The 15126-nt window shown below is 54.8% G+C and overlaps 1 protein-coding gene and 1 long non-coding RNA gene across 2 annotated transcripts in view; one reads left to right on the top strand and one right to left on the bottom strand.

Annotated features, from left to right (window-relative positions):
* The first annotated feature begins 2284 nt into the window (after window positions 1–2284).
* The window catches only part of CTXND1 (cortexin domain containing 1), a 31321-nt gene continuing 18479 nt past the window's right edge, over window positions 2285–15126 (top strand). Inside the window, exon 1 of the mRNA XM_037013570.2 lies at window positions 2285–2397. The gene's annotated coding sequence lies outside the window, so the exon portion shown is untranslated. The remainder of the gene's footprint in view (window positions 2398–15126) is intronic.
* On the bottom strand, window positions 5902–13579 carry LOC118971562 (uncharacterized). Its single transcript, XR_012127179.1, has 3 exons — window positions 13449–13579; window positions 11077–11395; window positions 5902–6636 (listed from the first exon to the last, which is right to left on the bottom strand). It is a non-coding gene; the product is annotated as an uncharacterized lncRNA (long non-coding RNA).

Genomic DNA, 15126 nt, shown 5'->3' with positions numbered 1-15126 from the left:
CTATTATAAATTAATTTTTATAAATCGATTATAAATTATTTATCATAAATAAACAGCTACCACATGCATTTGTTCACTTGTCAAATTATCTCTTTAGATAAGTTCTTAAAAATAGGCTTGCTTGGTTTATTGCTATGCACAAAAAGTATTCAGTTTGATATTTATTCTCAAAGTGCCTTCTGGAAATATACCAATTTACATTACCATCCACAGTGAGAGAGAATGCCTATTTCCCCCAGCCCTCACCAGCATTGAATTTTGTCAGTATTTTTAAATTTGCCAGTCTAGTAGGTAAAAAGTAAAATTTCATGAACAATTTGAAAGGGAATGATTGTTTTGTTCTATTTATTGGACATTTTCATTTATTTTTTTGTGAATTGCCTCTTTTACTCTCTGTTCTAGTGGGGTGATCATCTTTTTTTATGATGATTATAAGAGTTCTTTGTAAATTATGTACATGAAAACGTGGCTGTAATATCGAGGCACCAGCCGAAATACAGAGGGCATCCAATTAAATTTGACTTTCAGATAAACAATGAACGGCACATACTCACAATGAAGGATTATTTGTGGTCTACCTGAAATTCAAATTTAACTGGATTGTTTGTACTTCTGTCGGTTAAATCTGGCACTCCCATGCCATACATCCAGCAATTATTTTTTCCAATTTACCACTTACTTTTAACTTTCTTTCTGGTGTCTTTTTAAATAAGGTATCTGGGTTTTTAATAATCATCTCTATCACCTCTTTTACTTCATGGTTTGGTGATATATTTAGAAAGGCTTTCACAGTCCTAGGCTTATGACAATTCACCTACATATTCATTTAATTATTAGCTGGCTTCACTTATTTACATTCACTATTGGATGGATTTGTAATTTATTTTGGTCTAGGGAACAAGGTAGAAAATCAGCTCCCACCAGTTACTGTCCAGTTATTCCGACATCATTTCTGGAAAAATCCATCTCTTCTATCAAATTCAAGTGTCCCCTTAAACAACACAATTTCTCACGTACTTCTAATTTGGGGCTCTCTGTCCTACTCCATTGAACAGTCATTGAACTGAACTGGTAACATGCTGTTTTAATCACTGTTGCTTTGTGAAAAGGGCAATGTTGTTTGGCAGCAGCTTTAAGCACAGATGCATACCCTCTGGAGACAGAATGCCTGATCAAATCCCTGGTCCCCCACTTCTAGCCTGTGACTTTGACTGTGATAATTATCATACGGGGCCTGCATGTCCTTATCTGAAAGTGACAGCAATATGAGTGTGGGCTCTGAGGCCACAAAATGCAAGAGCACCCGTAAAGCGTGTCCTCAGAGCACCAGCCCTCTATGTCGCATTTTACTCATTTCTGCTGTGTCCTTTCATTTCAATGCAGCAGGGCGAGGTTCCCGACATTTTGTCAACATTTTATTGTTTGTTCTCACTCTGTTCTCCCACAGGAGACCTGGAATCATTGTGTCAAGTTAAAAGAAAATTCTGCTTGGAATCTGACGGAGATCATATGGAATTCACAGATACAGAGGATGTGATAAGCTTACAGCGTTCACCTCTCCTTGTCCAAGAAGGATGTTTCTTAATGCATTCAAGTTTTCTTTAGTTCCCCAGGAGAGACTAGAAGTTTTGTGTAAAGTAAAACATATTCCCTGATAAGCTGATATTTCTGTACGTGTGGTTTTGCTGTGAGCGAGGATGGCATTTTCCGTTTACGTGTCTGACCCTGAATTTGGCGTCTTTACTGTAACCTGTGCATTAGAAAGGGCTGAAGTTTCACTCAAGCTTCCGTTTGGATTTTTCAACTAGACCATCACGTCGGCTGCAAATAGTCGTTGCTTTTTCTCTTGCTTTACGATTTTAAAAAAGACCCCAAAAATTGTTTGTTTGCTTTGGTTTTGCAAAGGCGCAACTCTGGTGTTTTGGCACCTTTCTTCCGTGTCTGTCTAATCGCGGTCAGCAGCCTTCCCAGGCCAGCCGCCCGCGGCCGCCAACTTCAGGGGCAGCGCTGGCCCGGCGAAGCCTCCCGCGGGCGGGCGCGGCCGCAGGGCTCCGGGAAGGAGGGTCCGCAGGCGCGGCTGCTGGAAGAGGTCCGACAGCCCGGCGGGCGCGCGCCTGCAGGCCCGCGGCCGGGGGCTGAAGTTTCCGCGGCGCTTCCGCCTGCGGGCGTCCAGCCGCCGCTGCGCCCCGCGCCCCGCGCCCCGGCCCGGCTCCCGCGCGCCTCCGGGGCGCTGACTCGGCCGCAGCCGGAGCGGCCCCCGCCCCGCGCCCCGCCCCGCGAGGCCCCGGGCTCCGCGCGCCCCCTGCACCCCCAGCTCCGCGCCCCCGGCGCCGGGACGCGGCCAGCGAGCGCGGCGGCCGGGCCAGGGCCCCGAGCGCACGGGACGAGCCTCGCCAGGTAGGCACTGCGGGGCCCCGCGGGCGCCCCCCCCGCTAGGGGCCGGGGGGCAGCCGGGTGGGCGCGGCGGGGCCGGCCGCGGGGAGGGTCTGCCCGCCGAGATCGGCCGGACCCGCCGCGAGCGCGCCCGCCTGGCCATCGGGCCGGGACCCCGGCTGGCGGCGCTGCGCCCGGGGCGCGCCTCGGTGGGCGGGGGTCGAGGGCCGGCGCCGCTGCAGCCCCGGGCGGCTGCGGGGTCGCCCCTAAGACCCGCAGGAACGCGCTGGCGGGTCCGGCATGTCCCTGCCCCGCGCCGCCCCGGCCCCTCTGCCATCCAGGGGTTTGAGGAGCGTGACTCAAAGTGAGAGATTCCTGCGGTCGAGCCCAGTGCCTGAAATGCGTCCCTTACGGCAGCTGACATGACCCTGAACAGATCTTCTCAGGGTAGCTGACGAAGGTCACAATGGATGTAACTTCTGGGGAAAGTTCTGTTGGCGGCGGCCTTTTCAAAACGCCACGTCTCCTCGGGGTTTTGTCCTCATCTGCAGCGAAAAGCCTGATACTGACCTTCAGGCATTTCCCGGTCAGTGCGGACGCGGAGATGGACCTGGTGGCGATGCGGGCGGACGGTGGACCCGGTGACGTTGTGGGGAATGTGTCAGGGAACTGAGTGCTCGTAAGAGTGTCTGTTGCCCACAGGGAAAGTTCTGGAAAGGAAAGACTGTCAGGAAGGCCCAGCGATGCCCCTCCCTGCATGCTCTGTCAGGGCACAGGGGGCTGTGGACCCATAAGTGAGGTCCCAGGCAGCGTCTCCCTGGCAGAGGCTCTGTTCTGGTTGGTTCTGCCTCAGCGGGTTGCCGGAGCGTCTCCGGATTCCAACCGGAGGATCAGAGTATCTGGGGGACACAGTGACCCATCTTACTCTTATACAAAAAATATGTATTCGGTGATTAGGGGTCGCCTAATTCAAGTCCCAGACTCATCCCTCCCTCCTTAAGCCACCTCTGGAGAGGAACTGTCATAGGCTGAGCTGTGGTCCTTGAAAACCTACAGGCAGGTTGGGACACCATGAAGCCCAACATGCAATGCCAGAGGCATTTGGATTTGGATTAGGGCTGCATTTCGAGGATGGCTCAGCCTACCACCAGCTTTGTGGACACAGTGAAGGGGAAACTGTGCAGGCAAAACTTACCTTTGGAAAATTGTCCTCAAACCAGTGACCTCCCTCCCCCTGATCCAGAGAGAATTTGTGGGTAAGCTGTTCATTTATTTTATAATCTTTGCATTAATATATGCTTGTTCTAAATGATTCATTTCCCAATCACTTTTTCCAGTTGTATTTAATATTCTTGAACAACATGCAACTAATGAATGGGTGAAGTCTGATCTATCTCTGAACTCAAATAAGTTTGGAAAATTCTAGCAAATTTCTGGTCATTAGATAAGATGTGAATTTTTTAAAAAAACAAGGTTATTGTGGAATAAAGGGTTTTTTAAAAATATAGTACGAATCTTAATTAGTCTGGAAAAAAAATAGTTCAACTAGATGTTCTGTAAATTGTGATTTAGAGAGCTCCGCATCTTTCTGGCTTATTTTCTTACTGAGTTAATGAAAGAGGCAGCCATTCTGAATATACTGCCTGCTGGTTAATCTTCCTCCAACAAATATTTACACTACCGGGACATGCTTGAAATCTGAGTCCTAAGCTGATCTGTGTGTAGCATCGTTCAAATTCAATGCTATTTCCATGATTTGAGTGGAAAATAAAATGGCCTCAAGGAAAATGTCCTTTAATTATCCTGCCAGCCACAACAGAAAGAACAGTGTTTATAACACTGACAAGGTTCCAAGACTCAGGTTAATGCTTCTAATAAGTTCTCAAGTGGAGGACGACTATACATAATGGCTCTGAATTTTGGCATTGAAGGCTCTGGAACCGGTGCATGTCTGTGAGCTTTTTAGATAATTGTAGTTCACATTACAATATTAAGTGTGACATTTTAAAATATTTTGTTTTTAAGAAAATATTCCTAAAGTGCATTATGCACTTCCTACGGTCAAAGAGCCGGCACGTGGGAATGTACGCGTTTCTGGACCCCTCAGGCTAAGCCCTGTGAAGTCAGTCACCTTGTGTACACGGGGGAGAGAACCCTGACTTTCACAGCCCACGGATCAGCGTTTAGTCCTGGCGCTGCCCCGGCCAGCTGGCCTTAAGCAGGCTGCCTTTCCCAGCTCCAGCTCCCTCATTTCTGAAACCCCAGGAGAGCCAGTGCTTCAGCGTCAGCTCCATTCGCTGAGCACTTACTATACGCTGAGCATTTTTTTGATTCAAGTATCATTAATATACAAGCTAAGCATTTTTCATATATGTTGTCATCTAATTTCCAGAGAAACTATTTTTATCCCCATTTTCCTGATGAGGAAAGGTCTGAGCAAAGAAGCACCCTCAGCCACCCAGGGTGAACTCAGGTAGGAGGGCTGGTAGTCCCAGCCGGATCATGTGACTTAGCAACCTACGCCCTTCTCTTTACTGTACTACCACACGAGGTTGCTCCAAAGAAAACATCCCAGTTCCGCTGTGTGGGGATGAAACTGAACGAGATGGTGCCGGTTTGGGCCTAGGAGTGGCCCCTGTATGTTTAGTCTCTGTATGTTTAACCACAATCGGTTACTGCATGGAAGCTCCCAACTCGTTCTGAGACTCAGTGTCCCCATTTGTAAACTCGAGAAACTATTGCCTTTTCTGCTGGGCTGCTGTGGGAATCAGAGCTGACAGTGTACATGAAAGAGCCCGGCACATAGTGGGTGTCTTACAAGTGAACTCTGTGAACCTTCTCCTGTGTTCGTCTGCCCCCCTATGCACATGGACGTCGGTGCTCAGTCAGTTACCATAGTGTGTTCTGACCTCGTGCCCAACGGCTGGACATTCCCGTAGCTGCCCCTCTGCACCCCCAGGGACAGTGATGCTTCAAACCCTTCCAGCTGGAGCCCTAATCCCAGATCCCCAGCCCGCCACTTACCCTTGAGCCACAGCTTCTAGGAGGCCCTGTGGCACAGCAGGGCTTCCCACGTGGGCTACCCACACATGCCACAGCTTTGGCCTCCGGCCCCTTGGCCCCTGCCCAGCCAGCCCAGGACCGCTTTCACCCACGCTCAAGGGCAAGTCTCAAACAGGCAGGTGCCTTCCTGGCCCGCTTTTGAGGGCCACATGGCTACCTGGGCCTTCCAGTTTTCCCCTTTCAGACGGCGAGGGAAGAGGAGACAGGAATGAAAAGAAATGGCACGTTCCCACTCGGGTCGGAGCTTCTCCGACCTTCCCGCTGGGATCCACTCATGACAGGAGAGCAGATGTGACTCTGCGTTCTCAGGAAATGGTCCCGAGGCATCCCCTTCCTATTCAGTGTGCAGGTTACACTCTGTTTTTATGGATTTCTTTTAATTTCTTAATAAAAAAATTGTCATTCTCCTCCCTAATGCATCTTCAACATAACATGGAGCCCACCCCCACCCCCACTCTGGGACAAAGTGCCCTGGTGTCCTGGGCCCCTCCCGGGCCCTCAGTGGCCTGCACGCCAAGGTAGGGAGGCCGGGCCCTGGGCCATCTGTAGCCTTCCTCTACAAAGATCTGCCTCCGGGGGCCTTGGCCCCCACGGGCCTCCAGAACATTTCACCCCCTGTCCTTGGGCTGCTGTGCTAGGAGGGAACCCTGGGCACCCGGCAGGCTCAGGAGACGGGGAGCCAGGCCGCCTGCTCCTGTGATCGGGCCTGGGGCAGACCTCAGGGGCTGAAGCACGGTCTTCTTCCCATGGGTCTGAATTTTCTTGCTCAGGCGGCCACTGTGAGCCAACCAGAGGTGGCAGCCACCATGACTTGCCACCCTGTTGGTGTCAGATAGGCAGCAAGGGCCCGGCCTTTATGGCCTTCATCGCTGTGTCCAGCCCCACATTGGCCTCTCCTGGCCCCACGGCGCTCCCTGTGCTCCAGAAGGCCCCCTCCCTCCCTTGCCCAGAGCAGACACCGCCAATCAGTCATGGCCTCCGTTCCTGCAGAGCCTGAGCCGGGCCCCAGAGCCCTTCGCAGCCGCCGCCTGGATGGCTCCCGAACCTCTAGCTGGGCACTGCAGACCGTGGGACGCCGAGTTCTAAGCCACAGGGGCCAGGTGCTGCCCTTCACCTCTTCCCGCGCCTCTCCTGTAAGCGAGCATGCCCCAAACTCACCACGACGGGAGTGCTCACTCTGCTGCGACCCGCCAGGCTGTCCTGGAAGAGAGAAACATTGTGTCGCTCGTCCGGCAGACGGAGCTTTGAAAACCGTCCCTCTCCCCAGGGGCCACCACTCCAAGCGAGAGAGGACATTATTGTTGATCGATACACATGCCCAGTGAAATCTAACTCTCCTAAAATCTGCCTCTTAGTCAGCATTTTCTCTCATTTCTGAGAATATACTCCTTGGATAAAATAGCTATGCTACTGTGGGGAGGATGGATTTGCATGATTTCAAGGGTCTGACCACCATCTGGAACCGATTTCCCCTCTTACCACCTCACCCCTGTTCAGAGCAGGTGCTCCCCACCTGGGACGCCAAGGACGGAGCCTTTCGAATGCTCACAAGATAGAAGGTACCCCTCTTAGAGGCATCGTAGAAATAGAGGCGGTGGGAGATGAGGGACAGTTTAAGGAAAAGGCTTCCTATAGGTGGCATGTGGCCAGGAGGGGGCCAGGGTGGTGAGGAGAGTGACCGGGCAGCTGGCCTCACAACTTACGGAACCTTGGAGACAGTCTTCCAGCGTGAGCGTGAGGGCCTGTGGCTGTCAGATTCCCCTGACCTGGCTCCAAATCACGACTCAACCACTGCCAGCTGTGTGACCACTGACAGGTCACCTCCTGCTCCGAGCCACCGGTTCCTTGCTGGGAAGTGGAGATTTGAACCCTAACTTCTAAGGTCCAGAAGAGTCTACGGGGAATGTGGGAAACCAGGGAGCACCTGCTTGTCACCCAGCAGGTCTGGAGCCACGTGCGTGGGATCTGAATCTGACCGGAAGAACGTACCCCTCACTATAGGAGTGCAGAATCGCCCACAAGGCTCATGGTGAGGTGCCCTCACAGGGCCCAGTCAGAGCCCCTGAACCGGAGTGTCCAGCACGGGGCTGGCACCGCACGGTGACCGCCAGAGGCTGAGGTCTGTGGCAGCACAGGTGGGCGCGCACTTGCTGTAAATGATGCGTTGCTCCACGTCCAGGCTTGTTCCATCTGGGCGGAAGCACGAATGTCCTCTTTGTCCTGCTAGACCTAGACACGCACTGGCCCCCGCCGCAGGCTTCACACAGGGCGCTTCACGATTTCCGGTTCCCACAGAAGTCACGCTCAGCCTGGCTGTGAAGACAGCCTGCAGCCACAGCTCCACTGTCCGGGCCGCAAAGCCTCGGTCGCCATCGCACCAGCACCGGAAAGTCCCGGAAGGTCCAACAGCTCCAGTTTCTGCCTATACATCAGGAAGTCTTTCCATCTGCTTAGGGTATTTTTTCCACTTTGTGTGGAGAGAACTTTGGAATTACAGACAACAAAGATTTTAATAGCTTAACAGCCAAGTCCTTGGGATCCAGGACAGAAAAGGTTCACCATTTATTTCTAAATGCACTTTTTCTGAAAAGATATTTTCCTGATTATTCAAATTATACATGTACTTTGTAGATGTTCTCGGAAAAAGCAAAAAACACAAAAGCAGCAGCATCTGGTGGCTCCCGGCAGGTAACCACCGTCTTTATGGCGCCTCTGGCTTCTCCCCCATACGTGCCATTTTGGTGATATTGTCTGTTTGCTTGTTCACATCGTTAGAATGTGTGAGAATGACACGTGGTAAATGGTGGTCATGACCCCAGGAAGCCATGGGGCTCAGTGAGGGGGTGAGGAAATGTCCTGGGGGACTGACTTTGATGGGGGCTTCGGGCGGGAGGCAGGATTTGAGCGGCTGAGCCAGGCACCAGGCACCTCCGGCTGGACAGTGCGGTGGCAGAGGACCTGGGGCACAATGAACAGAGCTCCGGGTGGCTGTCAGGCGAGCCCACGGGTTCAGGCACTCACCCCATCACGGGGTGGTCCACGGCCCACGCCTTGTAGCCGGCGGGCGGCTGTGGCTGCTCCAAAGAGTAAAATGAGGGACTGTTCATGGCTTGCCAGGCTGGGGCAGAAGAGGCCACACACCGATGCTGGTCTTCCTGGGACACTCCCTCTGTGACCCAGAGCCACCAGGCAAGTTGTCAGCCAGCACGTGGACAGCCCACCGGAGAGAGCCACGTGCGGGATTCCCCGGCTGCTCCCACCTTGTGGTGTGACTTCCAGCCTGGACACCAGGCATGGACTGAAGCAGGCGTCCAGGGGACCCAGCCCCGCGGCAGAACTCCAGGCAAGAACCACCCAGCTGAGCCCAGCCTTCAGATTCATGAGCAAAAGCACCGACAGTTGTTTTTGAACAAATAACCAGAATATTCTCTCCAGGAACAGTGTTAACTATAGTCTTGAGACAGCAGACCTGAGGCTGGTTGGGGTTAGGGGTCAGGGCCTTGGAGAGTCTCGTGCACGCGGCCTGACTCCCCCAGACTGCAGAGAGCAATGGCAGCTGTCAGCAATCGTCCCTGAGCCACACTGTCCTCAGTGCCCCCTCGGCCCCCACCCCCTGTCCCCACAATGGCTCTGTGAGGCTGCTCTGACCACCACCCGTTTGAGGAAACTGAGGCACAGAGAGGTTAAATAATTTGCCAATAAATGGAATATGGGGTGAGATTCAAAACCAAGGGCCAGCTCTGGTCCCTACTGTCGACCCCGAGGCTCCCCCCGCTCTGTGGAGGCTGTTGGAATACAGGTGAGGCAGGTGTAGGTGCCCAACAATATCGGAGCCGAACTTGCCCCTCTCTGTGGGGGGATCCAGCCCCCAGGGCTTCCGGACTAGCAACGTCAGCATCACTAGGAAACCCCAGAATCGTGATCCCCAGACACTGTGTCCCTGCCCCATAATCGCAGCGGGCGGTGTGTGCGGCAGATGCTCTCTTACAGCCAGAACTCTGCACACCAGTCCTTGCTGACCGGTCCATCTGCATCCCTCTGTGTTGGGAGCCCTTGTGCAGAGACCCGAGAGAGAGCCTACCTGACCTTCAGCAAGGCTGGTCCTCTACTTTTCCCTTAATAGGCTGCGTGTCCTCCTGGGAGAACAGGGTCTGGCTCTGCCCACCCTTGTCTCACCTGAGGAGTAGACAGCTACCAGCCCAGCCTCCCACAGTCAGCCCTGTGCCAGGCTGCTTCTCCTTATGGTTCAGTTTATCAAGAAAGATAAACAGCCGGGCTTAGCATCTATTAATCTCGAGCTGTCTTTCACCAGTGCATCCCCCACGGCCCTGAACACGGTGCTTTGCACATAAATTCTCAGGCCTCATCTGCTCATCTGGCTCTCGCTTGCTGGGCTCAGAAGAAGGAAAGCATTAGCGTTGCTTTACGCTCAGCAGAAAACAAGCCACAGCTTTCAAGGACTCCAAACAAAGGAGGTAATTAATAATAAGGGGTGGATTGATCTTCCCACTCCCCACACCCTTGGTGACTGGCATGTGAAATTCAGCCGGACACGGAGTGGTGGTCCCTGCATAGATGCGAGGTCTGGAGGAGGGACAGTGGACAGGGACGGCTGAGCCCCACGCACGCGGTGGGCTCCAGCAGGGACCCAGTTCTCACTCTGCCGATGACCCAGAGCACTGAACTCCTGCCACACCACTGCGGACCCCCGGGAGCTGACAACACCGCTCTTGCCACGTGCACGACCCTCCTCCACGTGTGTTGCTCTTTCTAAGCCGTCAGCCTGAGGGATGGGTGTCACTGCCCCATTTTCATGGGGAGGCACGGGGACTCACCTCGGCCACCCCCTAGTGACTGGTCACCTAAGCTCAGTTTGCTCTCTCCCTCCTCCACTGGCTGTCAGGTGGAGGCGTTATTTACCCATGGGGGCCAAGGAAGGACATGGTTTTGCATCTGGGATTTTGCAGCAAAGGAAAGACAAAAGTTGTTGGCAGTGGGCAAAGGGGGTTCCCTGGGTGGTAAAGTGTCGTGGTGCCCACTGGAGCAGACTGCCTGACGTGGACATTTCACCACACCTTGCAGAAATCTGTGCAGTTACCAAGCTGGGACAGCTTACAGCAGCCCCGAGCATCAGGCCACAGAGGCTCCCAAAGCCAGGCCCTGCTGGCTCTGCTGACCAGCGTCTACTCTGGGTGGCAGGTCGAGGGACCTGGGCCAACGCGCCTCGCGCAGCCTCCTTCCCAGGGAAGAGGAGGCGGCCGGACAGAGTCCGGGGATCGGCGGGCGGAAGCTGCAGCTCATGTCGGCGCAGATCGAAGCTTGCACAGGTCCAGGGCGGTGGCCTCCCTGCGTAACAGACCGAACGTTCTGCTTCTGTTAAGTGGCCCCTGCCCGGGATGTCAGTCTACAGAGGCGGGCAGGTGACATCAGTGACTGGAGAGGGCTGGGCTAAAACCTTAGGGAGCCGCAGGAGGCAGGACGGGGGCCGGGGGCAGGCAGGCCCGCCCAGAGCGCCAGTGCCTTGGGAATCTGCCCGCCGACAACAGGAACACCTTTCCAGCCGCCTCCCTGCCCAGACCCGCTCCTTCCCCCAGAGCTGGAGGAGCTTCTCTTGGTGAGAAGCCTTCTCAAACGCCATACCTGCAGGGCTCCTCCTGCCCGAGCATGGGCCAGGCCACACCTGGGGGCCATCAGCCCCATCTTGAGGCGCTGTTGGCCGGCATTGCCTCAGTTTCCTTTTCTGGAGCGGGTACCGTGACTCCCCTCCCAAGGCCTTGCTGACGGGTTCCAGGCGCAGCAACTGGTCTTGGCCATCGTCCAGCACGTTTCACCCGCAGAGCTTGTGTCCCCAGCAGGGTCCCCATGGGGCCTGCACCGCAAGGCGAAGAAGCCAGGCTCTTCTTGGGCCGACCCCCCGTGCAGGGTTGTCTGGGTGCCTTGGTTTAGGGGCACACTGTTGCTGAAAAGAAAACGATGCCCCTTGTTAGCGGCTGCTGGAGCTTTTATTCACCAGATTTATTTTCACTTAAATGTGACATTTGCTTCTGATTTTTATATCTTGTACAAAGTGTCTCCAATAAATAGATGCATTTTAAAGAGCTCTTTTCAGTGAATCAGTGAAATAAATTAGCTTCTAAATTCCTGTTCCCCTAACAGATGTCTGGAAAGTTCTCGGGACTTGCAGAGGGGAGCCTTCGTGGAGAGACGTTTCACTTGTCCCCGTGATTAGGAACTGCTGAGAGCTTATTATCTGGTGGGACGGGGTGTTGGCAGGTGACCAGCCATGAGCTGAATGGACTGTTCAGTTTACCAGGTAGTGTGGTTCCTCGGATCAGGTTAGTGTAGCATCTAAGCCACGTCCCCATCTGGGTCTGCCAGACGAACAAGACAGGCTACAGAAAGGGAATTTGGTCCACCCTGGGGAGGCGGACAGCAGACCCAAGTTTTATGAGAACTAAAGTTTATGCAGCCCTCCTTAGGAAGGCAACACGGAATGGATGGGGCACTGAAGACTGGCGTTTTGGAAGGACCGGGAAAAGAAGCTGGCCAGGAAGGGCTTTAGAAGGCAGAGCCTCTGGCCAGGGTGTGGGAGACAGAAGCGAAGGCCAGGAGAACCCAGCAAACACTGTCACTGACCGCTCACAGTGGGAATGCGGCTACTTGGAATAAAGACATGCCAGGTGCGTCTGTGACACACTGTTTAAGACAGTCAAGCCAGATCTCTCAGAACCTCTAACGCAGAGGTCAGCACACTCTTTGAATACGGGTTGCATGGTACATATTTCAAGCTTTGTGGGCCATGTGGTATCAGAGGCAGCCGCCGCACTCTGCCCCATCAAGCACAAGCAGCCATAATTAGGTGAGGTACCCGCGAGGCTGGTGCCAGCAAAACTGCCAGGGATGCTGTAGTTGGAATCTCACTAATTTCAGGTGCATAAGGTCAGCAATTGTGTTTTCTCAGCTATTTAAAAATGCAGAAACCATTCTTATCTTGTGGGCCACACAAGAAAGGGCAGTGGGCCAGATTCCACCTGGGGGCTGGATTAGCGATGCTGCTAATTCAGAGTCGTGGACGGGGCTGCGTCGTGGGGTATCCCAAGGGGCCGGGATGGAGGGGTTTCTTACACGGGCCATCGCCTGCTTCATCCACCGCATTTCAGTGAGTGTGTAAGAATGTGAACCTACAGGGCTTCACCCCATGGTGTTGGCGTTGGGGGGTGATGGGTCTAAGGGGCGAGGCTTCTGGGTGGGACTGGTGCCCTCATCCAGAACGGTTCTGGCACAGGGCTGCTCCCTGACCTGGGGCACAGCCAGAAGCCTGCACCTGGAGCGGGCCCTCACCTGACCTGCCCGTGCCTGGTCTCATACCTCTGGACCCCAGCACTGGGCAGCGCCACTTCGCTTCCAGGACTCCAGGCCTGGCACTTTGCTGGGTACCACCACTCCCAGGATGCGGGACAGAGGCGAGGCTGAGCAGAAACCGGCTGAGGGCCACCATGGACACCCTCCCATGCTTCACACCTGTCACTTCTGGGCCCCACCTCCACCCCACGTGGGGGTGAAGCTGCTATGCCCGTTTTGCAGACAACAAGCTGCCACTCAGCAGGGCTGCGCACTTTGCCACAGGCCACCAGCATGGAAGGGGCAGGGCCTGGCGCTGGCCTGCAGAGAGGGAGAGGCTAGGCTGGGCTCTGGGCCCACAGAATGACTGGGGGCCTCGTGGAGCTGGGAGCAACGCCCGGGGCACCCCTGTGAAGGCATCCTGCCAGCAAGACCAGCCTCGGAGCAGGTTGGTCACCCTGCGGCCCCCAGCATGACATCGGGCTGCACGCCCGCCCACCACTCCCAGCCAGCCGAGCCCACAGCTGGGCACACAGGCGAGCTGCTCCAGGCTGGCTCATCCCGAGACACAGCCGGGGCAGTCAGGCAGCCTGCCCAGCTCTCCACTGGGTGCTCGTGTGTGCCCTGGCCCTGGATCACGGGGCGCAGTCCGCATCTGTTCCCCGGCTCACCTTGAGGTGTGCTCCTGGATCTGGAGAGAGAATCCCGTCCTCCAGGCTTCTGCTGCCCAGGTTCTTAGTGGGTCCTGGGCAGCACCTGGGGCTGAGCTCACGGGACACACCCATGGGGCACAGAGGCCCTGCACTGCTCCTCCCCTGCATGACCAGTGGGGAGAGGAGCCTGGGGCCTGCTAGCTGGACTAGTGCCGGAGCCTCCCGCCTCCTCTCCACCTCCTGGCGGCAGGGGAAGAACTGTTGCTGCCAGGCACAGAGAGGTTATGCAACCTTCCCAGAGCACACGGCCACTAAGGCCCAGAGCCACTACTCAAACCCACTGCTCTCGGTATCCCACTGTGCCTGCTGGACCGGGAGGCGGGTCTGTGTCCAGAACTGGTCTGAGAGAGCCCGTGCTGCGGGGTTCTGGATGGTGGGCCATTGATGCTGCAGTCCTGCAAGGCAGTGGTGGTCGCACAGTCCCCTCGGAGGGCACAGTTATGTGGCCCCATCTCTAGGCGTTACGCACAAGAGGCGGCTCACCTCCCCTGGCCCTGCCCCCACCTAAGTAGCGCACTGCTTGGCTTGAAAAACAGCTTGGTGATTTATTTATTTTAGTGACTATTTCCCGACCTTCACCCAAATACCCTGGTCTCATAGGAGAGCCTCCAAAATGTCACGTTTCCATAATCACTTCTTGTCTCCAAACCTCCCCAAAGAAGTCTGTAACACACTGAAGGTAGAGGGCAGGTGCTCTTTTCTGATTTCTACACAGTGCCCTGCACATGAGGACTGAGTCCCCCAAGACAACCTGCTTGTCTTCCTGGTGGGGACAGCAGGCTTGGTGACCTGTTCAAGGTCATTGAGCTTCTCCACAGCAGATTCGCTCCTGTTCTCCGAGACGCTCCCACCAGTGGTGGGGGTGGCGGATGTAGGCACAGGCCTGGGATGGCGACTCCACTCCTGAGCACTTACGGAGCCCCTGGGCAAGCCCTGTGCATTCTGAGGCCAACAGCTGCCCACAAGGGTGCACCAGGCCCTGAGGGACGTCCTCATATGCAGAGTCCCACGGCTTGGATGTGCACAGCCCTCAGCTGTCTGCCTCCAAGGGGCCATTGATTCCAGGGAGCTCAGTCACCCCGGGACAGTGGGAGGGAGACTTACAGTTCGCCCAGTTGACCTGAGTCACTGTGGGGGCAGCAGGTTTGAATAGCTATCCTGGGCCCTGGGTGCCAGCAGGCACAGCCCCCGGCCCTCCGATCCCCCTGCGGGTGGAGTGCAAAGTTCCTTGGAGAATTTGGTCACTGTGGGACGTCGCCCTATCAGATGGTACCAGGTGATTGCTTGTGTGGTTGGCTGTATTCCAGAAGCCACCATGGAGAGCCAGGTGGCCTTGGCAGGCTGAAGACAGGAGCATCTTGCACTTCTGCAGCCAGCGTGGGGGGCTGACACCAGGGATGGAACCAGTTTTTTGTTGAGTGTCCACTCTATTTCAGGTCTATACTAAGCACTGTGGATGTAGAGCCTCATTTATTCTCAGAGATGCAGGGAGACTACTGTGAAATTATTATTATTATGACAGGGATAAACTAGCCCTGTTTTAAAGATAAGAAAACTGCGACTCGGGGAAGTTACACCATCTGTCCAAAGTCACACAGCTGCTACGTCAGGTGGCTAGGACTCCAGCCCGGACATT

Source organism: Manis javanica, chromosome 18 (genome assembly GCF_040802235.1).
Source record: "Manis javanica isolate MJ-LG chromosome 18, MJ_LKY, whole genome shotgun sequence".
Classification (NCBI taxonomy): domain Eukaryota; kingdom Metazoa; phylum Chordata; class Mammalia; order Pholidota; family Manidae; genus Manis; species Manis javanica.
The sequence above is the reverse complement of the archived record's forward strand: the minus strand, read 5'-3'. Positions and strand labels throughout refer to the sequence as shown.